Source organism: Balaenoptera acutorostrata, chromosome 6 (genome assembly GCF_949987535.1).
Source record: "Balaenoptera acutorostrata chromosome 6, mBalAcu1.1, whole genome shotgun sequence".
Taxonomy (NCBI): domain Eukaryota; kingdom Metazoa; phylum Chordata; class Mammalia; order Artiodactyla; family Balaenopteridae; genus Balaenoptera; species Balaenoptera acutorostrata.
This window is the reverse complement of record NC_080069.1, coordinates 97,366,338-97,384,925: the sequence shown is the minus strand read 5'-3', so window position 1 is coordinate 97,384,925 and position 18,588 is coordinate 97,366,338. Positions and strand designations below refer to the sequence as shown.

Below are 18,588 nucleotides of genomic sequence, written 5' to 3'. Positions count from 1 at the left end.
CTTTGTGACTCAAGTTGTGTTTAGTTACAATCACAAAGGTGTGCCTTAAAAAAATCAAATTCAAACTAGCAGAAGTAGTAACCCAGGGTTTTGATCTTCGAGGAACAATGTGACTCTTATTATTGATGCAAAAATAGCAAATAAGAACCCTCATCTAGGTTTGATTTTGCAAGATTTAGGTAATTCATTGCCTACTACACTCACACTCTCAGCCACTTCTCCCAACACATTCTCAGGATGTATAATGGACTAGTGTGTCCATTCCACCACACTCCCCCAAGAACTTCCAGGCCAAGGGGCCACAAACTCAGAAGCCTTTACGGGCTGAGCAGGTGGAACAGAAGAGTAAATCAGGCTGTTTAAGAAAAACGGATTAGTGGGGACTTGGCCAAGGTAGAGACAGCACGTTCCACCTAGAGAGAGCCTCTTTCCAGCATCGGCCAATTGTTGCTCTGTGGGAATGGGCCTCAGGTGGTCAGAGCTTCCACCCTTCCAATAGAAGCAAGAAATAAAGATTTTTGTTGTGACATTTCCAATCTCATCAACTATTTCCAATAAAATACCAACACACTTTAGCCCAGACCACGTGTCAGAGAGCTGGATGTGGCTATGGGCCGCCAGTGTGCAACTTCTGATTAAAAAACTAAAGTGCATAAATTTTGGGAGTCCAAAAGCAGGGTGCTGATGGAGGCTGTTCCGAGGTCAGGACCAGCATGGACACAATCCCAGCAGTGAACAAGGGTATGTGGGACTTTGAGGCACCAATCAGTGGTACTTCAGTGGTACTGCTGTGTGCTAGTGACAGGGCAATTGGCTGCTGAAAATTAGAGGCTGACTGGCTTCTCTAGATCTCTGTGGAAGCCCCCAGGGCTCTTAGGCAGTTCAGGGGGAGGGAGGGGAGGAAGGAAATCTCAAGAAAGAGATATTGGATTTCCTGCTAATAGTTAGGCATGTGGGGATTTGAGTAATTAAATAAAAGATGGAAAAGAGATATGACCGTATTTGAACTCTAGGCTGGCAAAGTAGTTTATACTGGTTAATCTAATTGAAAATATCAATTTAAAAATCCACAGATTGGAATTTTGGAAAGAAGTCATATTTATTAAGTTATTATTGGACATTGAGGAAAGATTATATTGTTGTTTGGAATAATAGTATAGTAACATAATAAATGGCATTAATAATAACAACAGCAGTCTTTTATTTATTAATTTATTTTGGCCACGCCTCGGGGCATGCGGGATTGGACCCTTGCCCCCTGCAGTGGAAGCATGAAGTCCTAACCACTGGACCACCAGGGAATTCCCAACAACAGCTGTCTTTTATTGAGCACTTACCACATGCCAGGCACAGTACAAGCACTTCACATGTACTAGCTCATTTAATACCCATAGATACCCTATAAGGTAGTTTCTACTATTACTTCCATTTGATAGATGAGTAAACTGAGGCACAGAGAGGTGAAGTAACATGCCCAAGGACACACAGACATGTTGTACAAATAAGGAGTTTTCACTTAGCAGTGGCCTCCTAGGATTGGTTTAAAATCCTCTCACTTTTAAAAAAAATTTATAAACTTACTCACCGAAAAGTTCTAGCTGTCTTAACAATTTCATCTCTCCATATTCTCTTCTGCTCTTTGTTACTGTGTATACATTCTTCTAAAATATGTCAGGGTTTACTGTTTCCATGTGGTGATTTATGGTTTGCCTTTCTGCAGTTGTGAACTATCCCCTCTCACTACTAATCTACAAACTCTCTTCTTAATGCCATTTTTCTTAGGTAAAAAATACCATATGCTTATCCTAGAAATTTTGTAAAATACAGACATGTATGAAAAAATTAATCCTAATCCCACCATCCACAGAAAATAGCTGTTAACTTTTAGGTGGCATTCTTTCCATTCTTTTCTATACACATATAGTCAATGAAAAAGACTACAAATACACTGCCAACTATTTTTACGGAATATAAATCATATATACACATAGCTATAGCTTTGCTTTTTTCAGTTAACGTTTATCATGAGCTGTTTCCCATATCACTACCTTTGACAACATTATTTTTATTTTTAATGACTGCATAGAATTCAATCATATGAGTTTACCAGAATTTATTTTAGAATCTTAGATGATTAATAAACATTAACCATTAGATGATTTACTATTTTAAAAATGTTCACTCCTGGAGATAACATAGTACAAACATTTTGAATATAAGTCTTTGACCATATTTTTGGATATTTCCTTAGGGTAAATTCCTCCAAGTAAAATTGCTGGGTCAATAGCTCTTAACACATGTTGCTACGTTGCCTGTCAGAATGTTGGGGCCATTCACACGCCACTAACACCCTCAGTTTTTATGATCTTCACTTTTACATCACTCTCCTTTTTCCTTAACCTCTCAGTTTATTTCCTTATATGTCAGGACTGGGCCCACCATTGAGCTGTCTATTCTCATTCTAGTAGTGTGTTGAGGGCCTCCCATCCCCAGCTGTAAGCAGCCAGATGTGGGGACTTCCTGCTGAGCTTTGTTGGGTAACGGAGCCAATCCAGAGGAACAAGCTTTAGGGTCAGCTAAACTGACCTGTGGGAAGCCCCAGGCCTCTGGGAATGGAGCTCATCCCCGCTAATTTACATACCGTGGATGATTCTTTTTTTTTTTTTTTTAAACAAGGTTTTTTTTTTTTTCTTTTTTAATTTTTATTTTATTTTATTTTATTTATTTATTTATGGCTGTGTTGGGTCTTCGTTTCTGTGCGAGGGCTTTCTCTAATTGCGGCAAGTGGGGGCCACTCTTCATCGCGTTGCGCGGGCCTCTCACTATCGCGGCCTCTCTTGTTGCAGAGCACAGGCTCCAGACGTGCAGGCTCAGTAATTGTGGCTCACAGGCCCAGCCGCTCCGCGGCATGTGGGATCCTCCCAGACCAGGGCTCGAACCCGTGTCCCTTGCATTGGCAGGCAGATTCTCAACCACTGCGCCACCAGGGAAGCCCCCGTGGATGATTCTTCACGGGTAGGTTTCCGGGACAAGTAACCAAGCTAAGAAATTGCTCAGATTTCACTAGACAGCATCAGTCACCGGAAGCACGGCAGTGAAGAAGGGAAATGAAGGCCTGCCTCCATGGCCTGATCACAGCACAACAGCTAGACAGTGTTGTCTTTGAGGGGGCACAAACATTCGTTCTATCAAGACAGTTTCAGAAGCTATGAAGGGCACTGGTGCAGGCACGAGTCAAACCAACACCAGAACACCAAGGGGACAACAACAAAGGGAAGACCATGCACTACAGAAGGGATCGTCTCCAAAATGCTGAAGAGGAAAAAGAGAGGCTTGCCTCTCTAGCGGCCCAAAAGAAAAGGGAAATCTGGAACATTTCCTAGGCTTTCTTTGTTTTTTAATGACTTATCCTCTTATTAATATGTCAGAGAGAAGGAAAGCTCCTGGCTAAGAAATAGCAGTCCCTCATCCCAGAAATCAGAGCCAAGAATATGGATTCTTAACAAGTGTCAAAAAAGCACTCTGAGTAAGGAGAGAAAAATGCAGATACATCACTTCTGTTATAATAAATGCTGGATTTCTTTTAATGCCGAGTCCAATTATTTTCTTTTCAAACTTAAGGGTACTGTCTGCCCTATTAAGGGTATTTGCCTATTAATTTGAGTACTTAAAAAATATGTGCCTATAATATTTCTCTCTCTCTCTCTCATCTACCCTCTACCCCATTCCTTTTTATCTAATGAATTCTAATCCTCTCTCTTCTCTGTCCCTCCTGCTTCTTGAATAATAGCACAGCAGAGTTAGTCATTTAATCCCATCCCTCTCCTTCAATAATCTTACACAGGAGGACAGGGGTGGAGATGAGAAGAAGGATTTCCAAGTAGAGAAACTACATGAGCAGAGATGCAGAAAGTCTGTGGAAGGGGGAGTGGGTAGATAGGGATGGGGGGATGGAGGAGGCTTCAAAGGCCTTTTATGTCATGTTTGCAAAGGTCTTTGTAGGTTTTCTTAAGGGACTTTGAGGGATTGTTTCTTTGTAAGCAATGGAGAACCATAGGAAGTTTTGAAGGGGAGAAAGATATGATTAGATACTTTTTGTTTTTGTGTTGGCTTGCTTAGCTTTTTTCCCTTCAAGCAAAAATCACTCCATTGTGGTAGGAAAGATAAATAGGAAGAGGAAGAAACTAAAGGCAGGAATGGCAATTTGGAGGTTTCCCAGTCCTTTGGCTTGGATTTAGACAAGTGGGGATGGAGAGTAAGGGACAGATTTAAGAGATATTTAGGAGATTCAATTGGCCTGACTTGGGTGCTTTTTAGGATGAGAAGAGAAAGATGAGGTCAGAGAGATGAAAAGTCAAACAAGTATGACTCTGATTTCCCACAGTCAATATGTGGATGAGGATGTCATTAAATGAAATTAAATCATAAGATGCATATGGAGGAGGGAGATTTAAAGGGAAGATAAAAAAATAAGTATGGGGTTTAGTTGCAGAATGTCCTATTCAGTGTTGTGGTGGTAAATGTTAAAATTGGCTTTCCAAAAGAAGAGAAAGAAAGAGAAAGAGAGAAAGAAAAGAAAGGAAGAAAGAAAGAAAGAAAGGAAGACAAAGAAAGGAAGGAAGGAAGAAAGAAAGGAAGGAAGGGAGGAAGGAAGGAAGAAAGAAAAAGAAAGAAAGAAAGAGAAAGAAAGAAAGAAAGTATAAAATAAAAGGAAGAAAAGAAAGCCCTGACTGTATCAGATTTCAATGGTGTTAATATTCCAAACCATGGGCTGATTTTAAGCTCACCCCATGGAAGTCACTTAGTGCAGAATCGGGAAGAGATATACATACACAGTCAGCAGTTCTGAGCTGGAGCGAGCACACCACTGGTCCCACTGGATGCCCCACCATGTATGGGGGGCGAACCGTCCCGGAGCCCAGCAAGGAGATGAGAGCTGGCGACACAGGGTTTACGTGAAGCCAAGGGGAGTGGATCATGTAAAAATAAAAAGAGAAAACCAGTATTAGGAGACATTATACAAGGACAGAGGAGTCAGGAAAAGAGTCGTTAAAGAGGCAGGAGGGTCAGAAGAGAACCAGATTCAGGAAATAAAAGAGATGAACTTGTTTCAGGAAGGAAGGTGTGGTGGGTAGTGTCAAATATCAGAGATCAGGTAGCCCAGGGACTTAAAGGAGGTCATCAGCGTTACCCATTCAGCAGTCTTTCTGCACTTGAGGTATTTTTCTGTTTTTCTACATGAAAATATTTTATACTGATAAGAAAGCACATATACCCCTCTCTCTCTCTTTTTAAGGAGGTCATTAATGAATCTGGAGAGTGGTGGGGGCCAGAGTTTGCCTGAAATGGGCTGGAGAGCAAATAAAAGGGAGGGATAACAGATGAAATCTTTTCAGCAGTTTGGCTGTTAAAGGCAGGAGAGCTTGAAGGGAGGCAGGTTGGATGGCTGGCTTTTAAAAAGAATTATAGCTCATCGATCAACTAGTAATTCAGGGGAATATGTCTGTCTATAATCCAGACTAACTTGCTGATCCCAATGACAAGCAGAACAAACATCTTACTCATGTCCAGAAGCAGTAATGGTTTTGAATCTTGCTACATGTCAATAGGAGTCACATTAATAAAGAAGGGGATTGCATTGGTCCAATTATATAGAATTTGTAGGTATTGAAAGCCTATGCAATACATGGTTTACTCCACAAATAATGGTGATTCCTTGTATTTTTTGTTTGTTTGTTTGAATATCTATAGCTTGAGAATTTGTTTCTAACCATGAATTGGAATTAAACTGACTCAAATATGAACTGTAGGTCCTTTTATTCCACTTTACATGAAAGAAGGATTACCTATTTTTTTTCTTTAATTTTAAGGTACCTGTCATTCTCCAGGAATTCTCAAAAAGTCCAACTATTAGGTCTTAATTGTAACAAATTCTGCTTGAGAAGTTATTTTTAGAATATTTTCTGTTTTATTCTTCATTGACTTCCTGTAATACTCTATTTTTTTCAGAGTTTCCAGGAATCAAACAGTACGCTATACACGTGTGGTGAAAATCATTTACATTTTAAATAATGTGTGCATGTACATTTATGTAGACCAGTTAACAGATATTATATATCAAAGCAATTTCCAAGCAAAACCTTTTAGGTAATTCCTAATTTAAAAGTCTCAACAGAATGAAAATCTGTAGCTACTTGACCTCTAGCAGGGTCTCCAAGGCCACAGCTGCCTGAATTCTGTAGTTAAAAGATTCCAGGGTCATCTCAGAATAGAACTTCAAGACACCCAGGCTACATTGACAGAATCATTTTCTCCAGAGTCACAGCAACAAAGAAGGGCCATTCCACTTGTTTGGAAAGGGTCACCTAGGGTGGGGACCTGGAGTGTTGGTGTTGGTGTTAGCAGGAATTGAAGGACTTGGAGGAAAGCTCGCTGAAGCATACTCTGGAACAAATAGACCTGTGACATTCAAGGGAGAGAATTCACGCTTTTACACTTTCTCAAGGGACACATTCTCTTAACCTCTAACTTTTGGAATTCAGTATTTTTGTCATGTGAACCTGTCGTATTTGCAAAGTGTGGGCTTGGTGTCAGCAGACTTAGGTCCTTGTGTCCCTTGGCCAAATCACTTAGACTCTTTGGGGATTTGGGCTCTTTTACTGGTAGAAATCAACACGACTAATAAGCATATTTCAAACATTATGGTGTGTTCATGTATTCATTGCAGAGATGAGCAGATTCTTGATACCATAAGTTGTTCTTAGTTAAAAATGATCACATTTGGCGTTGGGGGCCATAGACCTGTGTATTCAGAATCAATGGCTGTCCTCTCTGGGGCTTTCATCTCCTTCTTGGCCTCATCTCCTTTCTCCAACAGTCTATCTTTGTCTCATTTGTACAGAACTTACTGTCACTCATTCCCCAAGAGAACAATCTGAGGGATTACTTTAGTAGGGGGTGCTCTTGGGAACTATAGCCTTCAGTTCCAAAAAGAATGCTTTTGGTGGTGGGATTTCAAGCACTGTGATAGGTGGATGGTGGGGTGGGTGGGCAGGGAATGGAGAGTCAGAGAGACATAAGCACCTTCCATAAGTCACACTTGGAATGGTAACACTTCCTCCAGGAGCTTTCCTTTATATCCAGAGGGTCAGAAAGATTACTTTGAGCTCTTGGCTAGACCTGGAGTTTTAAAATTTTGGCATGGGACAATCTTTATAGGCCATTTTCTGGTACCAGAAAATGACATCAATAGTCAGCTACCAACACCCTCTTTGTTTACAGTGCCATTCTTCCCAGGAGCTCAGATGAACAAAATGCGCTTTCAGAAAACCGCTGTGAGGCAGGGAGAGCATATATATTCTGTTTTATGGACAAAGAAATGGAGGCAGAAAGTTGTGGATCATATGGTTCAGTCAAATGTGACCCCAGAACCCATTCTCTTGACCAGGGTTGTCTTTTGACCCAGGCAAGAGGGAGTCCTCTCGTGGGCCCTGGGCTGCAGAAGGCTTGGCTGTGGCCCGCCTCAAACCTCATCCCTTCCTAAGGGTGAAGAGTCCACAGGACCTAGGGGCCAGGCCACCGCAGTTATGAGTTGCCGGGACCCCAGAATTCCTTGCAGTAAAGCCCCTAAGTGCACTTCCAGGGCTTGCATGGGCCCCCTCCCTGGATCAGTCCTGAGTGTTGACAGAACCACTGACATGTGGACCTGGGTTCAAATCATAGCCTGGACTGTAGCATGGAGGGCCTTGTGCAGCTAGGGGCCCACATGCACACCTGGAGGTTCTTCTGGAATATGATGGAGCTGGGGGTGGGAAGAGAAGTTGGCTGGGGGCCAGCTCTCCCACTCCACCACTTTCTTGACAAAACTTAAGTCAAAGGGTGAGGAGTCTGAATGTGAATCCTCCCTTCCAGTTTGCTCCAAAGGTATCTTTGTCAGGTAGGAGAAACTTATTTTACAGTTTGTTGGCTTGATTTATGAGGTAAATATTTAGACTTAAAGTATGTGGGCTTCCATTTGTACTCTTGCTTCTGTTCCTCAAATGTTATGGCCCGTCTTGCTCCTGACTGTCAAAGCCAAAGCCAGAGGAAGAAGGTGGAGAACTGGAATGGTTATGTAATTTTACAAGACTGCGATTCTCTAGCTGCACTTTGCGAATCTGTAGAAACCTAAATACAAGCCATGTGTATTTATCTATCACTGGGACGCTGACCAATATGATGAAAATAAAAAGGGAGCTGGTCCACATTGCTCGGTTTTTTGTGGCCTTTCTCTTCCACCCAGTTTGCTAAGAGAAGGAGCAAGACGCTTTTCAGGGGTCCTCCCGGGGATCTGCGAGGCCCAGGCTGGGAACCCCAAAGACAGTAAGTCGCCTCTTGAATTCCAAAGTCAGGGTTTGTGGTGGAAAACAACACCAGCCAATTGTCCAGAGGACTATCCACCCTCTCCCACACCCTGGGCACTTGAAAGGAAAACAAGACTAAAGGGTTGGCATCCCGAGGGGTTGCAGCCTCGAGGTCTCTTCCCCTTCCTCCTCCTCCCTCTGCCCCCTAAGTCCCTCCGACTGAGTAAATGAACAAAGGAAATAAAAATTGCTGAAAGCAAGAGTTTAGAGGAAGCGATGTCCACTCGTGCCGTTGGCTGCCCTGAACCTGGATGAGAGTCTCTGTTAGGCGCAGCCCCAAGCCCGGCGTTTCCCGCTGGTCCTGGGCAGGCCGTCCGGGCAGGGGCGAGGGGCGCGGACCCAGGCCCGGGCGAGGGGCGCGGACCCCCACCAGCACCCTCCGCCCCCAACCCCGCTCGCTGCAGGACGTCGCCCGTTTAAGGGGCGGGGCGCGGCTCCACGTGCTTTCTGCTGAGTGACTGAACTACATAAACAGAGGCCGGGAAAGGGGGCGGGGAAGGAGGGAGAGAACAGGCTTTGACCGATAGTAACCCCGGCGCTCAGCGCAGCGGAATCTATAAAAGGAACTAGTCGCGGCAAAACCCCGGTAATTCTGAGGAAGAGTGAGTGCGGCCGGGGCTGGAGGAGCGGCGCCGACACATCTCTCCCCCGGCGCAGGTGGGCAGAACAGGGGGCGCCGCGTGACCAGCGCCGCCACAGCCCATTTCTCGCGGCGCTTTGCTCCCTTTCCCCCACTTCTTTCCCAGAAGGGTTTTTCAAGGGGTGGGGGAAAGAGCCGGAAACAAAAAGTGGAAAACAGGTAAGAGGCTCTCCAGAAACTTGGGCTGGGGTTATTGTTTTGTTTCAGGGCCGAGGGGACTTTGGGAAGCGCTGGGTTTCGGGGACTTTAGTCCGAACCCCCCACGTCCCCACCTCCTGCAGCGCAAATGGGGGGGGCGTAAGGGAGGGGGAGGACGTCCTAGGACGAGCTCTGGCGACCCAAAGACGCGGCGCCGCTGTGTTCAGGGTTCGCCCGGCGGTGGAGCCCGGGGAGCATCTTTGGGCGCGGAGACCCGAGCGCAGTACCTGGGGCGCAGTGGAATCGGGGGCTCCTGGTGGTGCTGGGGGCGCTGCAGCCGGAGTGGGGAGAGTGGCAGGTCTGGCACTGAGCTCTTCCCTTTGTTTGGAAGCTCCTGAGCCGGCTGGAATCCTCTCTGGCTGCGGGTCGGCCGGCGCCCACCCGGACAAATGCTAGCCCTCAGTCTCCACTCCGTTCTTGCGAGTTGGACTCTGGTCTGAGGATCGGTCCCCTGCGCCCCCGGACTGGAGCGGCGCGTTCTTGTTCTCCAAGAACGCGACTGGGAGGCGCACCAAACCGGGTCCATAGCGCTAGTGCTCATTTGAGGCCTCGGGGGCTTTGTTTGGGTCCTTTCTACGGTCTCCGTACGCTCCCCGGAGCTGGTATCCCTGACGCAGCTGGGGCGACGAGAGTTCTGTTTCTTTAAAAAACGTTAGACTTAGAAGGAGGGCCTGAGGAAACCTGGAGCTGAGGTGCCCATTCCCCTGTCCCCCATCTTCCTGCCCTTTGCTGCTTGTCTCTTGGGGCAGCCTCAGGCCGGGCACGGATGGGAAAGCTGGGGCGAGATGGTGTAGCGGAATGACCGAGAGTAACCCCGGCGGGCGGTGCAGAGCTCGCAGCTCCACTGGCGGGCTGCGCTCCGCGGTGGGGGGAGGGATGGCTGGGCGCCGGCTGCGGGTGGCCACGGGGGGACTGATCCACAGCGCCTCCTGGCCGGGTGGCCTGGGAATCGGCTCCTTGGCCGGAGTGAGGCCGGGCTGTACGAGGCGTTGTCGCTCGAGGGTTCCGACCGAGATGGGGTGAAGACGGGTGTTTGCAGACTGAGAGGAAACCTGGGGAACAGGCGAAAGCGCTTCTGGTTCTGTTTTGTTACAGTGGTTCCCAACTCCCAGAGCGTTGCTAAATGGAAGGTTCTTGGGGCGTGGGCCAGTGCCAAGGTTGTGTGTAGGTGCCTCTTTTTCAACACTTATCTAAAAGAAGGGAATAAACAAGATAAAAGAAAATAAGGAGAGAGAAAGAAAAAGGGAGAGAGAAAGAAATGCGGCACTGCAAAAGCGATACCATCAGCTTTTAAAACCAACACTTTTCAGTGACACAACAAACTGAGCGAGTAGTATATACATTAATATAATAGAGGACAAATTTGATATATAAAAAAATTCTTTGGTGATGAAAATCAGCAAGTCACTTTCTAAGGCCCGGTCCCCACCTTCCCACAAAGAACACCTCACAAAATTTTGCAAGTTCAAAAGCAGAGTTTTACTGGTTCTTTTAACAATAGTTTGGGACCCAAACCTAAGTTTTGATCTTCTTTTCAGACAAAATTTAAATCCCAACTAAAAAAGTACTTAGTTTCTCATTTCCCCTTTTATTAATATTTCAGCCCATCTTCCTCATACCTACCACAAAATTAACGGAGGCTTTCTTTTGTTCATATCGTTCTCTTGAGGCATTTCTCCCAAATGAAAGAAAGTGTGAAAGCATGGAGAAGTTTCCGGAGTAGAACCTCTTCTGATGGTATAATAATTTTCAAATACAAAGTTTTCATTGTCAGCTTGTTCCCCAAGTGCTCCTTTTATACGAGCTTTAATGCTTTATGCATTAATTCATGATAGAGTTTTGGGAAAACATTGGATACACTGAGCACATTAGTATTTACTCGAGAAAAAGCAGTAGAATCAGAGTGACCAGCCTTCGATGACCACAGTTCATTTAAGGGGTAAGAATTTCTACTGTAGTCAGAGTAATTCATTAGCCCCCTTGCAGGGACCAGCCTAGTGTTCCAGAATGACATATATCTGATTGTGAAGGGGATACCTGTGATATGTGTCTCCTCTCCAGATGAGCATTCGAAATCTCAACCCTCAGTTTACATCTAAATAGAGGCCTGTAAGGGACCCTGGACACCTTTTGACTTAGGGCATATTTACAGTTCATGTGAGACAGTATAAGACAGTAGCTTAGGATTGGAAAAGGGTGGTTAGGGTTTGGTTGTTTTCAACCTCTGCTCTAGGAAACCTTAATGCTTACATTATTAAAAATGAATGAAACCGAATGAAACTCAGCAACACAGCCTTTTATTATCTTCTGTAGTATTTACCTTATATGGAGAGAAGTTGGAATATTTTTCCATCAAAAATTTTTTTAGGGGATCTTCCTTCCCATAAACCAAGTTGCTTATGCTGTATTCAGAGTGATTGTAAATTGTTAATATCTTTGCTATTTTAATTTTTAGCTCCTAAGATAAATGGACATGACCTTAGACTCCTTAATTATGAACTTTTTTTAGAATCTAGAAAATACCAATAGATGTGTGGTTTTTACATTTCTAAAATACTCTCAAATCCAAATACATTTTTATTTACTATCTGGATGTTAAAGGAATAATGAAAGTATAATGCTCCTTACGGTTAATTACCTCAGTATCAAATTTTAAAGATCTTGCTGAAAATTTGTTTTAATTTAACTATTCTGGGAGAGGGCCTACACTGAAACTGAAACCTTCTTCATATTTGCATGTGGAAATAATCATAAGTGCCAAAGTTACAATATTTATTTAATAGACACTGTTAAATAGCACCAGGTGCCAAGTACTGATACAAATGTTTTTCAAATACTATTTTAATTTTTACAACAAATCCACTTATTATCCCTATTTTGCAGACTGAGAAACGGAGAGGGTAACTAACATGTCCCCAGCCACACACCTTGCAAGTGGCAGAGCTAAGTTTTGAACCCAGCCAGTGAGCCCCAGATTTCTTTGACTCCCACACTAAGCAGTGAGGTGGTACAATTTCAGTTGCTATGGGCAGAGGACTTTGTGAGGATGCTCGCTGAGTTCTGGTATATTCATCTGCTCTAGTCTTTATCAGAATCTGCAGCCTGTGTTATATTTCCCTTGTTGCTATGAGTGGGCCAGCCAAGTTCTCTTCAGCTTGTTGGGACATTGGTTGTGTAGGGATTGCAACACCATGGAAAGGATAGACAATAAAGTTTGCTCAACTCTAATTCTTTACTTGGTTTAAAATGAAAAATTTACTCTCATTTTAGTCAAGTATTTGTGAGTAGGTCTATGACGATCTCGAAATCTTTTCCTGTGTGATGCATAGAAAATGGATAGACAGAGGATTTGGCTGTAAAAGGATAAGGAACAAAAGAAAAAGGGAAGGGATTTCCCTGTGGCCCACTGGCTAAAACTCCGAGCTCCCAATGCATGCGGCCCGGGTTTGATCCCCTGTCAGGGAACTAGATCCCATATGCCACAATTAAAGATCCTGCATGCTGCAACTAAGACCCGGCACAGCCAAATAAATAAATAAACAAATAAACAAATAAAAGGAGAGAAAAAGGGACGAGAACTATTAGTTAGCTGTCAGTCTTAATTTTGGTGAATTTTTAAAATTGGTTATTGTACAATATGATTTCTGCTTGTTTTATCCCTAATTATGTCTTGGACCTTCTGAAATAAACCATTTTTCTGTTACTGCCATTACTGTCTAGGAATCAAATTTAGCCTTTTCTTAAGGCGTCTTTCTCTGAAAGTACATACAGTTTCAAAGTCAGCTTAATAAAAGTGAAATAGGATGGGAAGCTCTTTTTCTTATTAAATTGGTGTAGCACCTTAGAAATAAACTCTTAGGAGAGATTTCTTCTTGATAAAAAGTTACATTATTGTTGATTTACCTTATGCTGGGTGTTGTTTCAAGCGTTTCACACGTAATAATTTAGTTCATTCTCATGAGAACCACGTGAGGTGGGTTCTGTTATTATCTTCATTTTACAGATGGGGAAACCGAGGTACAGACAGGGTAAGTAGCCTGATCATGGAGTTTGTGAGTAAGTAGTGGAGCTGAGGCTGCATCCCAGGCAGTCTGGTTTCCATGAATTTACTAATAGCAGGGTAAGGACTTCATTAAAATATCAAAGTTTTGACAAATGAAATACTAGCAAAAGGCAAAAAATGAGTCTCACTTTTCGTTTGGATATTTCCGACTGCAAATAGTTCCCTGGGTAGGTAACCAGCATAGGTGTTGTTAAAGAGGCACATTTTGGAAATATCTGAAGCCAGAGGAAGAAAATCTCATATGTAAAATTGCTTTCAGGTAGAGCCTTTGGTTGTTCTGCATTCTGTTGAGACGATAAGCTGTATTAAAGCAAAGATCATTTACTCTGAGGAGCATCAGACTTGGTTCCTAAAACAAAAGAAAATTTGAAATCCTGTCTTTTTCCATTTTGAAAATCTACTCTAAGACCTGATTTAAATGCCATCCTTCTCATAAGCTCTCCTGAATTCACACCTTCCTGCCAACACAGAGTTAAAATGAATTATCCCCTTTTTTTTGCTCCCATAGGATTGGATCACAGCACTATTCATGTCATGGGTTTAATTGCGTTTTTGTTGTTGTTTTCGTTGTTGTTGTTATAGTTAACATTTATTTGTCTTCTTCTTGAGTGTATGCTTCTCCAGGAGGGCTTTGATTCATTATCCTAGTCCTTAATTCACCCTCCTTGATATGGAAGGGGATTCAATAAATGCTGACTTAAACAAGTCAAAGAGAATGGGGAACTAATGTTGGTTTTCTATATTCTAAAGATGAATTAAAATGATGGGATAATCACAGAAAAGCTAGGAGTTCATTCTTTCCTTAGTGGAGTAAAGTGGAATGAGCCTGATGAAATATGGGACAGCAAAACTGTGGATTATTTTGCTTCAAGAGTAAGTAGTAAAACAGTTTCTTGTGAGTTTTTGAAAAAGCATGAACAGAAATGGGAAGTAAATATAATTTGTGATGAAAAATGTGTCATTAATGAACTATTTAAATGGACAGTATGTTTGAAACTATAGAAAACAGTATTGCAAATGCCTAAGGTTGTCTCTCAAAAGGTGAGCCCTATTGATAAAGAAATGAAGAAAGGACGATCAAATGAGTATGAAGGTTCTATGATCCTTCAACTATCCTACCAACAGCTGGTTAATATTCCTTTTGAAGAGTTAAAACCTGGACAACTTGAAAAGGCTGAAATACTTTATGTTTCAAAATGTGGGACATTTTATGTTAAGTTATCTAAAAATAAAAAGATTTTATCAGATTTAACAATATTAATTACTAAAGAAGTAAAAAAAACCCTCTTTTTTATCAATGGAAAATATTGAAAAAGGCTTAGAATGCTTGGTAAAATCTAAAAAAACTTTGAAGTGGTATTGATCAAAAGTAGAAAAAAAGTGTGTTGATGAGAAAGTGCTTGTTTTTTTAGTAGACCATAGTAGGTATGAAATAGTGCCTTTATGTAATACCAAGGTTCTTACTAAGGAAATCAGAAATATTCCAAGACAAGCTGTGCCTTGTAAATGGATTTGGTTTGAAAATTTTAGGAACATGCCATTTGAGTCCATTGTGTGTTTAGTTGCTCATTTGGAAATAAAGATTCTTTTTCTGAAAAAACAAAAAGCAAAAAACATTTTATAGAATGTTTTAAATTCATGTATTCTAGACATAGAATTATATGAGGAAAAACTCTAGTTAAGTTTAGGTTTATGACAGACTGAGAAATATTAGTATGTACCTAGGCCAGTTTACTTGTAGAACAAACAATTCTGACTCCATTCAGCTTCATTTCTCTTCTTGAGGCAGCTGTGATTTGAGCAAGTGCTGTAGTCTGTGACATTTCACATTAAACTACTTCTATTTGCACATTAATTTATTTTTTAAAAATAAGAATGAGATAATTCACTAAGTAGTTTAGAATTTAATTACTTAAAAATAGAATTTAATTTTCAAAAAAAACCAAAATAACCTTTTATGTATAGGATCTTTTCTTTTATTCATTTTGTGTGTGTGTGTGTGTGTGCGTATTTGTTTAGAACTGCAACATTTTCTATGCCAAATCCAACTTCCAAGAAGCATTTGGAAGTCAAAACATTTTATTTAGCTAGTCTTGAAGTCAAGATGTTTTATGATAACTGATGTTTAGTCCAGGACACTTCCTAGGAAGAATTTTGTATATAAAAAACTAATCAGTGGCTATCAATTATTGGGAGAGGATTTTTGACTACATAGAGAATATGATGAAAACTATGGATTCTCTCTAAAGAAAAAATATACACAGGCATGTACACTCCAAATTTTACATATAATTACATACAATTTGACGTAATTATATTCTACATGTAATTTGAGAAACACACTAAGGAGTCATGTGACCCTGGGCAAGTCATTTTACTTTTCTGAGATATAGTTTCTTGGTTGATGAGATGAAAGAGGCTGAGTACATGACTTTTAAAGAGCCATTCAAGCTTTTACGTCCTTTAACTCTATGTCAGTATTCAGGAAAAAGGATGATTCTTTGATTGGAGCTGCCCAGAGAAATGTCCTGAGGGACAAACTCAGCATTAGTGTAACAGATCGTGTGGGTTTTGAGAGGTGGAGTGGAAATACCCAGGGAATGCATAAAGAGCATTTTTGTTTGTTTTGTTTTGTTTCTGTTTTTTTTTATGAGTGTTTTGATGAGAGTGATGATGGAAGAAAAGAAGATGGTGGGAAGAGAGGAAGGTAGAAGCCTGAGGGTGTTGGAATTGCCTATTTAATCTGCATTAGGTGGATGAAGACTTGAATCATAGAACCAAAAGGGGAGTTTCATCCGAAATGCAAGGGAAGGAGGGGTTGGTTGATCTCAATAAATTTCAATGGAACAAACATGATGTAGTGAGACATAGTGAGACATTTGTCTCATTTCCGACTCAACATCTGGAGAATCTCTCTGAAAGAGAATATTCATTTGGACTCTCCATTCTGGACATCTCCATTTTAAGTATAGGTTTTGCTTCTTATATTGCAGTCTTGTTAAGCCAATACATGATAGGGAAAAAAAAGCTGACTTTTAAGACTCATTCATCCTCCAAGAAAGGGTGAAAATTGGACTAACCTTATGAAAATATTTCTAAATATCTCAGAAGACTTTCACTGGGGGTAGATGGGCAAGACACAAAGTTTTCTAAAGCATTGCTCTGAATTAGTTGTTTCAGAGATCATAGTAGATTAGGACTAGAAGGAAGAAGAAGGGGAAAAAAAAGGAGCAAGAGTTTTCAGGGTTGGGGCAGGCATGGGAGGAGGGAAGGAACTGCTAAGAAGTTGTTTGGGTTTCATATCCCTATTTACACTTGCTTTGCAAAATTTCTGTGGGATGCCAGGTTGGGAATAGTTTTTGCCAAGAGTCAAGCCAAGCTTGTTTTCTTGAAGAAGCAAGTCCCCAAGGGGATGACAGCTTGAATTCAGTTGGATCTGGTATTTAGATGATCCAAGTTTGACATAAAAGGCAGCATTGATGGAAGCAGCAGCTTTCCTTGGAAAGGCAGAGAGAATGTAAAGGCCCGGACTGATGGCTTTATTTTTTTAAAAAAAATCTATCTATCTATCTATCTATCTATCTATATCTCTCTGTCTCTCTATCTATCTGTCTCTATTTGTTTATTTTGGCTGCGCCAGGTCTTAGTTGTGGCATGTGGGATCTTGTAGTTGCAGCATGCGGACTCAGTTGCAGCATGCACGCAGGATCTGCAGAGTCTTGCCAACTGGACCACCAAGGAAGTCCCACAGACTGATGGCTTTAGATTGATCTGTAGACTCTTCTCCATTCCCAGATGCAGGGTCTTGGGATGGAAGTGGCAGTTTACCTTAGCTGGGGTGAGGTGTGATTTCTGGTACTGGAAGAAGGAAGGAAGAGGATGACATAATTTTTTTAAAATGTGTGTGCGTGTGTGTGTGTGTGTATCTGTCTATGGCTAATGTACAAAAAATACCATTAAACTGAAATTCATTTTTTCAGCAAATATTTTTCAAACACCATGTAAATACTAGGTGCTGAACAGATGTCAAAAGACTTTAAGGATCTGCCACCATGACAATCTTTAGCTTGGCATTCAAGGCTCTTTGACCTAAGACTGACCATTTTGACAGCTTTGTCCTGGACTTTAAGAGGCATCCACCGCTCTGGATTTTCTCACCAGTGATGCGCATGTAGTCTGACTCAGTAACTATCTGTTAACTGACTCTCCCTCTATGGGTTTTCCTCTTTTCTCTGATTTCTACTTTAAGAACCCCTTCCTGCTATTTTTTGGCTCCTCATCGTTCTGGAATCTCACAGCCATGCTTCGTGGTCGGCTTTTGTTTGCACTGTACCCTCTACTCTGATTCCTCACTGACGGAAATTTTGCCCCTTGACTGTGGGTAGATGAGCTCGGCGTGGGCTAGGACTTGCCCTGCGTTACCATATTTTCTCCTCACTGGATCCTGCGGTAGGCAGCGTGTAAGCCCCTCAGATTATTTCAATGGACTCACACTTTTGTAATCATCAATACATATATTTTTTAAAGTTAACTTTATGTTGGTTCTCTAAATTGAAAACTGATATCAGTTGTCTCAAATAAAAGGTAATTTTTAAAATAATTAGAATGAAAGCAAATTATTTCTTAAACGGTCTGTCTATAAAATAAACTTGCTTTCTAAAGACACTGACTCTGAGACTTGCTCTCACTTTGTTAAAAAAGGGAAATTAAGCACGTGTTAAAGAGACATTGAAGAGAAGACCAAACAGAAACTTTCTCCTTAATGTAATACAGTTTTTCAAAGGCTAAAGAAGTGCTGAAAAGAATATTTTCTCATTGTGTGATTGAGTGTTTAATACTGTGCCTGTCCATCCCCTAAAATCCTCTACGTGGAATTTAAGTACTGCTTAAATTCATCTTGTGTAGCTTTCCTGCATTTGGGGAAATATTGAGGTTGTCCCATTTTTTCAGATGGTGCACCTGATACAGAGACTAGTTAAATAATTTGTTCCTGGTTCACATGCTTCGATAATGGCAGAGCCAGGGGTTCAAACTCGTGTCTGAAACCCAAGCTCCAGGCAGTTTTCTTAGACTCAGAAGATCTTCTACTCCAGTCTGTTTATCATAAAAAGCTTGTTTTCTGTTCTGTGGCTCAGAGTGGTAGAATGCCTTACCTAAATTGACTCCCTAGCAGTCAGTAACTGGAACTTAAAATCTTAGCTTCTTGCCTCTTTAACCCAGGCTTCTCGCTACTGTACCAGAATTTAGGGTAGTATTTACAGTGTCCTTTTAGGAGAGAAAAAAGA

The 18,588-nt window shown here is 41.7% G+C and overlaps 1 protein-coding gene across 3 annotated transcripts in view; it reads left to right on the top strand.

The window, feature by feature from the left end:
- The first annotated feature begins 8,917 nt into the window (after positions 1-8,917).
- ABCA1 (ATP binding cassette subfamily A member 1) overlaps positions 8,918-18,588 on the top strand; it is a 139,100-nt gene continuing 129,429 nt past the window's right edge. For 2 of the 3 annotated variants that reach the window (XM_007178271.3, XM_007178270.3), the window contains exon 1: positions 8,924-9,201. The gene's annotated coding sequence lies outside the window, so the exon portion shown is untranslated. Of the gene's footprint in view, positions 9,202-18,588 lie in introns of all 3 variants that reach the window. The other variant, XM_057547558.1, reaches the window with a different exon arrangement.